Raw genomic sequence first — 12,422 nt, forward strand, 5'->3', positions numbered from 1 at the left:
ACAGAAGAAGTATATTTAATCAGTAAAAAAATGAACTCAAAAATGAAATGAAAATAAAAACTAAAGAATAAAGTAAAAATTGCATATTTCTTTTCACATTCCTTATATACATTTACAATTTTAATCAACTCTGATTCTAAGTTCACCAAACTTTGTCATACATCCCGTTTATGGATGCATAAAATTCGCAGGGACAGTTATTGCTATATTTTTCCATTTTCAGAGTAATCAATCTTCTGCAACCGTTACGCGTAATATCGGTTCCTTCACAACAGTAATTTAGCAGACACGAGTAATGAAAAATGTCCATTTTCCATAACGTCTGTTGATAACGCGAAACTTTATCAATTTTTCCACCTCACAGCAGGCAATATACCATGAAATTGAGCAGCACGCCAAATTAAACGTATAATTTGTATTTACACTTGAAATAACGAAGCGAGAGTTTATTCAATACTTTCTGCGATTTCCCAATGAGACTTCGATGATTAACCTGCACGGCTTCTGCTTGCAGTTTATCGACGAAGCTCGACTTTCTTCGCGAAATAACTTCATTTTTAAGTAAAGAAACTCCCTTTAAAGCGTAGAAAATTGTTGCAAAGAATAAGATCGTTTAATATTTTTAATATCACCGCTCATTCATTAAATTAACCTCTGAACGTCACTATTTTTTAATCAGATAAACTTCCGCAGTTATCTATTCTTGGACGGTACGTAAAGTTTTATGAACCGTAGGTAGACACGAAACTAGAGGACAGTCGAGGAATCGATTTCTTCGTTGGAAAAAATAACACAAACAGTTGCCTCGTTCTCCATTCTTTAATTTCGCTACAACAATTTTCCGCAACGATGCAGTATACTGAAGAGAGACAATTGATTCGAAAGAGAAGCACCATAGTCTCAGATAGCTTTATCGATTTCCACAGACAACGAAATTAGTATTTTCAACTTGCTGAAGTAAAAGCTAGAGGGTATCTGCTGGAAAACTCAGCTTCGCAAATTACGTTACTGTTCCTAGAAACCGATATTTACCAGGAGAGAATCCCTGTTTCGAAACTTTGCGAGCTAAAATCTAAGAACTAAGAATCGACAATATTCGACGAGCAAAAGGAAAACCTATCGACAGGAATCACTTACTTTACTACTTGCAGTAGTACAAGTCAACGCGTAAAGGGGAACTGCTAATGCTGAAGAATCGGTGTGCTGTACGAAAAAAGGGTGTTCCTTTGAGTACTAAGTGACATTACTGCGTAGGCGACGTCTATTCATTAGTCGATGGTTAATTATCAGCTGACCTTTTGGCGAAAAAAGGGTCAGATTTATACTTCCAAAACCAAGTCTCGTACGAAAAAAAATGGTATTCCATGTTTCTGACTTACTCTTCCATGTAGAATCACCCTCTAATTAGCTGTACCAAATACAGACCACCATGTAGAAATGGAATATACTAATACTTTTGACAACTGGCTTAATAGCAAGCTTTATCTTTTACGAAAGACAATTAGCGACTTTCACAGAAGAATTTTTGCAACTAATCAGTTCTTAATAGCATTTTTAAACATATTTCTGCGAATCTTGCTGTATGTTTTCTCGATCAATGTAAAAAGGGTCTACGTGTATCTATGTGTCCATCATCAATTGAATACTGTTCCTTGTAAAGAAAAAGTTCCTTAAAATGCAAATTGAATCAAACCGTCAATTAATGCACAGTGAAAGACTTCAAATCTCAGGAATGAAATGTGGATTTTGCCCTTGCTTCGAAGCCCAGCGTTTGTCGTAGCCCTCAACATTCCGATATCCGCAGAAATAAAACGTCGTCGTGAATCATTCTTAAGTGCGAAAGGCTCGCTTATCTCTTATCGCAAGGACGAACAGGAACACACAAAAGCAAGGTGAGACGTAATGTCGAGGCAGGTTGCGCATTGGACCGTTTTTATTGCGACAAGTTGGATCGAAGCCAGCGTCGCGACTGGATATGCCTTCGACGATTAATACGAAACTTTTACGTGGCCTTTGTGTGCCCACGTATCGACTGACCAAACAAATTTCTGACACGTCACGAACGAAAATCTGACCGACGCCTCGTGACTTTCCAACTAGCTGCAGCGTCTCCCCTTTGATGCACCGTTCCACTTTGTCGCGTCGCGTCAACTTTGAGTCTGTTCTCACCGCGTCAAACGTCCGCCAGACGATTTGAACAGCCCTCATTAAACTTAACGATTACAATATTTGCTTTATCCAGCCCTTGGTAACGAAAACATAGGCAAACTCCTGGATCAAAAGAAGAGAGTCGGTGAACGTTTTCACAAGGAAAAGATTTGATTAGAATTTCCGTGAGCTTGTGGAGTATGAAAGCTCGATTCAATGCAGACAATTTTATTATAAAGCTTGAAAATGATAAAGGAATTTATGCATGATTAACAGGCCAGAGAATTTGTATAATTCTCCTGTGTGTCCTAAGTCCAAAGCGATTAGAAGATCTCGATAACCACCATAAAATTATTGTAGAAAACGTATGGAATAAAATTTCGACTACGACTCACATATATTAAAAAATTATCAAACGATTCACACTGCTAAAAACAGAAGAGAAAGAAAAATAGCATCTCCTCTAACTCTAAAGATCGACCACTCAATAATTATTCAAAAGGGTCAGAAGAAAAGAGTCGCCGAACGTTTTTAGAGCGGAAAGATTTGATTAGTATTTCTGCAGATTTATGAGGTATAAAATACTGGGTAAAGGCAGGCTATTCGGTTACAGAGCTCGAAAATTCTAAAGAAGTTTTAATAGTTGCAAAGTTCGAGAGATTCTAACGATTGAGATGATTCTAAGAGTTTGCAAATCTTGTGGGTTTACGATATTCTGAAATTTTTACTATCAAAATGTTTTAATAATTCTGGTTCACAAGGATTTTAAGATGCAGATTTCAGCAAGATAATTCAACTGTGTATATTACTAAACTTATAAAAAACTATTTTCTTATCAAAAATTGTTTATGATTCTTCGAAGAAAAACTTAGAAAATGGCTATTTTCTCATACACATATAAGAAAGGGATACTCTTTATAATACATCGTATATCTATAGATATACGAAAAAAAACTTTGTACAGATCAGTGGTTCTGAGAAACACGAAAAAACCAGGGGTGTCTTATCATTGTATCGCGGAATGTATATCCATAAGAACGTGTTCAGAAAGCGAGAACAAGCTCCAAGGATCTCGTTGAATTTCTTGGGATTTTGTTTTCTATCCAAGGAGAAGCTGAGTCAGGGGAAAATTTCTTGGCGAAGTATTATATTAGGCCTGGCAGGAAATCTTGCCAGTATTCCTGGTACTTAAGGCGACTCGGGGATTTTGTAAATGTTTCTGTTTTTATTGACCTATTCTACTGATTTCGCTAAAGTCTGATCACGCTACTGGGTATCGCTAGGAGAATAAGTCCTAGGTCAGACACATTTTTCGCGAACATTCATTCTGTAATAATTAGTAATTATGAGACACAATTTTAAATGCAATTTATTCATTTTATATTTTCGTTCTGTTCTGTTACCTAGAATCATCCCCTAAAATTTGTTTTCGTTTATGTATTTTTAGAAAAATTTAAAGTCAAAATTTTAATGAAAATTTTTAACTAGATTGCGGTTTTTATGTACGAGAAAAAATCGAAATTCGTTTCTCTTTTTCAAAATTGTAAGAAAAAAATATGTAACAAAGAATGTGTTAAAAGCCCTCATAAACCATAGAATATATATCCCCCTAGCATTAATTTGAACTAATTTCCCAGCAGGTTTCACATTAATTTATGGCAATTTAAGCGAGTCAGGTGAGTTGTGCAGTGATTCATCATTCTACAAGAACGTTCTACATATAAATTACGCACTACTAATGCACAAAGGAAAGCAGCACGTGTTTCAATTCGAGTCATAGTTTCCTCCGCTAAAAACGAGAGAATAATTATTACTGTTCATAGAGAAATGTTATTTTTGTAACATAAAGTATCTATACTACTGGAAGAACTTATTGCATCACTGGAATAGTACTAAAAGGTTGTCAAATTTTAAAATTGAATAATATTAGATATTAAAATTCGTCTAAGATTGTTGCAACAGAAACTAAATTAGAGCCTTCTATTTTCTATTTTCCTTCATAGGTTTTATTTAAGTAAAACCCTCCCTTAAACGGAGGGTTGTCAAGTTGTAAAAATTTCTTGATGCTCGATGGTGTGCAAATAACAATTTTTGCAGTTCTGACGTACTGTCGTAAAGTTCCATTATTTTCCTCTAAAACGAGCGAAATTGCATAAAAAGGATGCCTTTTAACAAAATTACACCCTCGTAAAGGAACTTTTGCATTTTCATGGTTTCACGATTCAACTGAAACTACAACACTACTGTTTAGCGATAAAATAAGGTTTCACTAACATAACTCCTTAGTAACGACAAAACACATACACAACTGAAGTCATAATACATCCTTTAGCTGTGTTATACCTCAGGTTATTAGTTTATATTACAGCACATATACCATAAATGGGAGACACGAGATCATGAAAATGCACTATTTTCTTAAATGGCTCTAACTTCGTTAAAAAACATTTTCACTTGTTTTGATGGAAAATTACGAAATTTCCCGACATTATACGCCAAGATTGCAAAAATTTACACAATAATTACGAAACGTCAAAAAGTTTGTGCTCACAACTCTCAGCCTCACAACTCTCCCCTTCAAGAAGGGATTTCAGCACTTACTCATGAGCTAAATCAAATCCAACAAAAGAATTAAAACCTTCAGTGCAACAATTTTACATAAAATTAATAAAGCTATGGAAGCTTACATTTCAATAAATTTTCCAACAATATTCAAGCAATGCAATACACTTTTCACCAGCATATTTTCATTTTCGCCTTTTGTCCTCTTAACCGCGACAAAAATCTGTGAATGTGGGAACGCGAACAAACCCCTGTCAATGCAAATCGTGCATTTCCAAAGAGCACGAGCTCACCGAATAGCATCTCCTAGAATAAAATCAGAGCCCATTGTATCGGAAGTCCGTGGAATATTTTCGTGCTTCTACGTTGGTAAATTGCGTTCGAATCTTTTCGTATCAAGTCGATGCGAACCGCGTATCGACCGTTTATTTGAAATGCAAAGTAGTATTATGGCATCAAACAGTGATCGGCACGTATAACGTCGCTGGAAAGTGTTATTCTCGTGATTTTCGGATACGCGGTCGGATAGCGTCCACTTTGTTCCGAAGTGGAACCCACGAGTTTCTAAACTAACCCAGTTTACCAAGAATTCCTCGTTATCGAGCCAAACGGTCATCGAATTTAACATGCTCCACTTTATCCTATTCTTACAACGCGAAAACAATCTCCCACCCCTCGGTCAGAAGAGAAAAAGGCATCGAATTTCGATTCGAAGGGCGATGCAGCGATTGGCGAGCGCAGCAAACACTCGTGGCAGGCGAGTCGAAAAACGAAAGAATAGAAACCGATACTCTTTTCGAGCCTTTTTCGAGTGAAAATTTCTACTTCCGACAGATCCTGCCTTTCAGCGACCAGACGATCCCACGAAACGCAATTGCGAGACTGATCGCTTATTAAATTTTAACGTCGTTCAAAGGCGAGTCGAAACTGATTCAGCGAGCCTCTGGTGTGGTAGAAAAGCCGCTTTACCTTTCTACCATAAAATTTCAGGGTGATCGGTGTGTTTCCTAAATGCACCACGTACGAGAGTCTACAGTGAATAGAGTTGGGAATGTTCTAATGAAAATTGATTGCATTCGACGGGCATGGGCAATAATCTAGAGTCTGAGAAAACATTTCTTGGTTCAAAGAGAATTTTTCGTCAAATATAACTGATCAAGTTCCAGTGGAGTGTTTTTGCTATTTGTATCTACTTTTTTAAATGGTTGGTATTTTTTGATCATCAAAACATGGGAACGATGAAAACACTTCTAGTTCTTAAAATAAATAAATTCTAAAATAAATTCTAAGTCTTAAATAAAACTTCTTTTTAATACTTGTTTCTCGCTGTATTATCATTCACCCTCAACTATGGATGCAATTAATATGAGCAGAATTTTTATGTAAAAACGAATATGCATTACCAATTTTTATTGGGAAGTATTATATTATCTTATATTTAAAAAAATTGACTAGAATTTTAATCTTTAATTATGAATCAATAATTATACGAATCTTTGAAGCACTATCAAAATTGAAATATTATAAGTATAGCATACTTGTGAATATGTTAAACTTTAATTGAATTATTTAACTGCCAAGTGAAGTAAACCTTCTCCCTCAGTCTCGCGAAAAATAAACTTCTGTCACAGCTTCTAAAATATGAATGCAAGAAAGTGGAATATATGAATTTAAAATGAATATATTCTTCAAAATTGCATAGCATAAAATTTCATGAAAGAAAAGGTTGAATTATCATAAAAAAGTCATTAAATTTTTAGCTGACACTACTTAACAACTACAATTAAAGAAATTACAAACTTTTTTAAGCAACTAATTCTTTCGGTAGATAGACACAAAAACTCTCCATTATTCTTGTTTCTATAGAAGAAATTTCTGCGAGAAAACGACCACTAATTTGCTTCGAAGAATTTATTCGGTGATGGGGACGAAAACGAGCGAACACGGTTCCGAGTTTCTCGATTTTCTATTCGGTTTCGTCGTTCCGTTTCACTCGGGGTAGAAGAGAGAGGCGAAGAGAAGAAAGCTTTCCAACGAGCAGCTGGCACGTTGCCAATGTGAAGAGGGATGATGCTCTTTGTTTGACAGGTTGTTTCATTTTTCGCTGACAGGTGGCGACTATTGAAGAATTCGCGGCAATAGGCCGTGACACGGAAAAAACAAAGAGACCGAGGGAAGGTACCTTGAAGCTAACGATGCAACACGCTGCACTTATGGATAATTGAAAGTCGCAGAATTATTTTGAAATCAGTTTAGTAAGTGAGCCACGTACATATATCGAATACAGACTCTTAGGATGGAATATTATTTGACATTCAGCTTTTTAATTTAATGAAATGATACATCTACTGTCATAAGTTGATACGAAGGTATAACAACTCATTATTGAAATTACTATCGCTATATCGAGCATGTACTTGAAAAGTGACACGACTTCAAAAACGTGGTTTTTTAATTACAGCTATAAATTGATTTGGTGACTGCACGTCTATTCATTAGACACAGTTTACTAGATAAAAATCGAAATTATAGAATATATTCAAAGAATTCTTCAAATATAAATTACGAAATATTTAAATCATTTAATGCAAATAACACATCACTATCTTTTAGACTAATTACTCAAGTAAAATAAGTTTCATTAATTAAAACTACCTTTTATATCAATATTATGTATTTAATAAATAATTTTCTCTTATACTCATAAGTAATTTTTTGCTTCCCTTGAAAAGTATACTTTTTTGAGTTGTGTCACTCTTTTGAGAATTCGAGGATCTTCGATAGAACTACATATCTAATATTTTCAGCATTTTAAACAATATTTAGAATATAATGTCCACTATACTTTCTTCCAAATGCAAAGGGCGTTTCCATAAACGAACACCTCAGCGAATAAGTCAAATGCCAGAATCCACGGAACTCTCCCCAGTGTCTCTCGCCCAGGCATTCAACACAATAAAGTTCCCCCGACTTTTCGTGCATAACCGACTTGTCTTCCCTGTCATTGAAATTTCACAGCTCGCTCGTGCGAAACTCCAATTAATAGGGAGGGTGACTTTAATCGACCCTACTTTGCATTATTTCCCCCGCAAAACACTTAATCCTCGGCCGTTCGTCGCGAAACCGCTGACTCTCGACCCCCGCCGCGGTTCGAACGAAATCTCCTTGGACGGACGCTCGAATTTTCAAGCGTCTCGTGGCTATCGATCGCGGGGAGGCACCGTCGATTATCTCGTCGTCGCGCGGCACACCCGCAAATTGCGCGAATTTGCAATGAAACGGGCGAATTAGGGCGATCGTGTGCGCGATTTCAAGCATCTGCCAACGAAACAGCAGGATCGAACGTCTCCCGCGAGGCAAGGACAAGACGCGGCAGAGCGATAAATTACAGGCGATCGCTGCAACGTTCCAGCCTTGGACTGGGATTATTACTTCCATCGAGGTAGATCGCCTTCCTCGAACGCTGTTGCGGCGGAATTCGTAGAGGGGGAGGGACGGGGGTTGATATCGAATCGGTTTCCCGATAAGGTTCGTGTAGAAATGGAAAACTGGAGAAAAAGGGAGTCTACTTGACGATATTAACCCTTTCTTAGTAATATAAGGACTTTAATACTTGTGAACCTTTTAATTTAAATATTTGAAAGTTCTAGTGTTTAAAAATGGGGAAATTGAAGTACGAGGTGTCTCATAAGTACGTGTCAATTCTAGAGAAGCTGAATCTACACAGTGTCCTATGGTTAAATGGTGAAACTTTAGATATGAGTTTAGTGGGGAGGGTACCCGACATTTTGGGATCGAATTGAGTTAAGTATTTTCTTTGGGTTAGGAACGGGACCTGAAAATTCGTGATCCTCGGGTACCTAAAAATTTCGGATTAAATAATGCTCTGGGTGGGTTCTCGAAAATTTCAGGTCAGGTAAATGTGTTCCTTTTACGGTCCTAGGCTCATAACTGAAGTTTGATCAATTAACTCGGGAACACCTTGTATACACTAAACGAAGCAATGAAATGTCATGAACATATGTCCTATATGTCGTAAACCTTACTACTCAAGTCATGAATGATTAAAAAAAGTTTTCGAAATGTCCACCGCCTGCCTCGACACATACTACTGCATGCCTTACAATTAGCATTGAATTTCGCACTGGCTCGAAGAGACCAGGCGTTCCTTGAATAGTCTCAAATTCATTTTGCATCCTTTCTTCCAGTTCGTGCACATTATTCATTTGCACTGAACATCCAATAAGTTTTAAATGTCCTCAAAGATAAAAATGAGACGAACACTTTCGAATATTTTCTTTAATCATCCATAACTGGAAAAGTAAGATATGTAGGACATATTCTCATATAATATTTTTTTGAGTTATTTTACTATGTATAGTATGTAGATTCAGCTCCTAAAATATTAACATGTATTTCTGAATCACCCTGTATATAATAAGTTGAATATACGTATAAAAATCGTAATACTTGAACGTTGGAAAAATCAAAAGCGTTCACATTGAGAAGCAAGAAAAAGTATAATCTAAAGTGGGGATCATATATGTAAGTAGTATAACCGAATATTTATCATACATATGTGCATAGGTATGGTTAAAGGGAAAGTAGACTCAAGTACAATATAGCTAAATCTTTCATATCTTTATCAAACTACTGACTTTTTTCTTGCCCCTTATGTTAAAATATATGTAAATTCCGAAACACAAAACTGTTACTACAATCTCTCATCTGCAATGTCTTAAGAATACGTTTAACTAAATGTAAGATCACGAAGAACCTTGAGATATTGCATGCTAGTTAACATCTTAATACATTAACTGAGTCTTTAAATATTATCAAATTAATAATCAGTTCATTTATGTCATTCCTTTTTTAAAATATCCCTGAAGCATACACTTTAACTGATATTGTAGAATTAAAAGGTTAAACAATTCTCTCAGAAAAAGTCCTAATAAATAATGTTTATATTTGCATAATTCGTTGGGCAAACATACTTGTACAAAATTCACAGTCCACCTTGTCACTTTGGTCGTTGAAAGTGTACAAATATGCACGCACCAACTTTAATCACGTAAAGGAACTTCCCTCAAGCATTAAATATTCATACCGAGCGTTAAATGCAACGTTTCAATGTACAGCATTCTGTGCTAGGATAAGAAACGACGCAGTTAGCGTTACCAATTAACAACGCAGTTAGCTCGGTGCGTAGGGCTCGCCCACGCAAGGCACAATCTGACCCGGAAAATCCATAATTTAGCGAAAAGATGCGAATATCTTCATCCATCGGGAAGATCGTTCGTAATGATAACAACACGGTATGCTACGCCGATAAACCTGCCATTTCTCCGAGATAACAGTCATTCATCCAAGCAAACTCCTCGTGGGTGGAATTAAACACTTCGCGGGTGATATTTGAATAAAGCAGGCGTCGTTAAACGATCGACCAAGTGAATTTCTTCCTTTTTCACTCATCTCCGACGCTTCTATTCCAATCGATTACTGGAAACGAAGACCGATGGGATTTTGCAGTAACGAATGGATGACATCCGCTCGCGGCAGAATGCGTAGGCGATACTTCATTAATAACGTCACCTCTCTGATTTACCATTCATCTTCCTTGGTCAACCTTCGCGCGAGTTTAATAGAACACACTGCAAAACATGTTGTTCAAAGGCCTCGTAAAACACAGATTTTCCACGGAAGAGGACTCAGAGCGGAATTGGGTCGTTCCAAGCTTCGCCGACGCGTCAACGCCTTCCCAATCTCACTCAGGGGAGTCACGGTGTTATAAATTATTTATCGAGCATCTGAACGATCGTCACTGTCGCCAATAAATAGGAGAGCACTGAGGATGGCCACCTAACCCAGCGGTTTACATTTCTTTCAATTTCTAACGCCTCGGGTCGCTCGAAGAATCCTCGAGAGGCCGAACGAGGACGTCTGATTTCAAGGACCTCCATTAGCTCCTCTGAAAGACGGCTGCCGCAGCTATCGAGGGCAATAAAATCAACGTTTCACAGGCTATCGCGAAGCACAGACGGAGGAAGCTCGAGTGGGCAGGGTGCAGCCGACGATCCGTCGAATTTCACAGTATCGGAGCACTTGAAGCTTGACTGAGAATGGCCGAATCCATACTGCGGTCAGAGCGTGGAACGGTGAACGCGATGCAAATTGGATTCTCGATTACACCACAATGTGAAATAGAAGTATGGTAAATAGTAAACGTTGCTGAGAACTGTTTTTTGTACTGCTATGATATGAACGCACGACGCGACGCGACGAATAATTCTTTAAGTAGTATAAGTAAACGATATTGCTGACAGTTACAAAAAGTAGACGTGCTTTTTATTATTGTCATAATATCCTTAATTTATTTTGGAGATACAGTAATACGTAGTCTGACAATGAAGGTCCTAAACTGAAACTTAAAGGCAAACTTTGATGTTCTAAGTAAGCAGATATGTTAGCAAGAGCTTACATTGTGTTGGTAATTATGAAGGTGGTCTAAGTAAAAAATCTAAAAAAAGTTGAATTTATCGCTTCTTTGGTGTTGCATTAATTGATATTACAAAACAAGTGAGAAATTTAATTTTTTGAGATTTTTTTTAGATTTACACTTAGACTATTTTAATAATTACTGACAAAGTTGTGTCTCTGAAAGTATCTAGAACAACCAATTTCATTCAGCTATTATGTAGTTGTTACAATTTTAAAAAGAAGCAAAGAGTAAACATGTCTTGCTGGGAATTTAGGAAAGCTCAAAAACTAATAAAGTATCAAAAATTGTGCATGGTCACGGAATTTCAGCAAAATCACGTCTTCGTGAACGGTTAGTGACAGTGCAAGAAATAGACTCCCATCTATTATAAAAAGTGATGAAAACTTTTTGCACACAAGAGAATCATTAAAAAGAAGTTTTTGGTCATGATAGAGGACTGTGAAAAGTAATCATTCAACTTGTTTGTTGGATCTGACATCCTCTGACATCACGTTGTTCACAAAGCTGAATACAGCACGAAGGAGAAACATTTCCAAGATGAAGAGGACTTTCACGAAATTTAAAAAAACTTTGCAAGTACATTAATATTCAGACATTTGAAAAATAAGATATTACAGACTCTTATCTAGCATATCTATGACTTTTTATTGCTACAAGTCAGAAACTTTATTGTCAGACCGTGTACAATTACAGATGTTTAAAGCCACAGTATTTTCTCTCTACAAGCTATTTGCTAAGTTCACTATAACTTGAACTTATTTAAAGCGAAAAAGTTTTACTTGTGTGCACTGTCACTAGCATCTTTGATAAGATCCAAGTAGGCCACCATGAGTACTATAGATCCTTCAGTAAACCACGAGCCTATATCAGTAAAGTATTATACTTCATGTATAACAAAAGTAGATACTCGACACTATAATTATTCAATACCTATATATTTCATTCTGAATCATTTCATTAAGTTTGAAATCAACTGAGTGGATGATTTAAATTATTCATGAAGCTTAGTTCCGAACCTAAAAGGAGAAAAGAGTTTTTTCAAATTGACAGAAAAATCCTGGCAAGTGACCCGAGTGACCCTAAGCAATGAATTGGCAAATCCCAGATTTGGCAAAGCTTGAGAACAAGCTGAAAGCCAGGCCTGTTGATCGAATGTCGAATTTCCTCAATTGTCCAAACTTCTGTTCGAATCGTCGCGTTCTGGCGTTTTTCC

Source organism: Calliopsis andreniformis, chromosome 5, assembly GCF_051401765.1.
Source record: "Calliopsis andreniformis isolate RMS-2024a chromosome 5, iyCalAndr_principal, whole genome shotgun sequence".
In the NCBI taxonomy this organism is placed as follows: Eukaryota; Metazoa; Arthropoda; class Insecta; order Hymenoptera; family Andrenidae; genus Calliopsis; species Calliopsis andreniformis.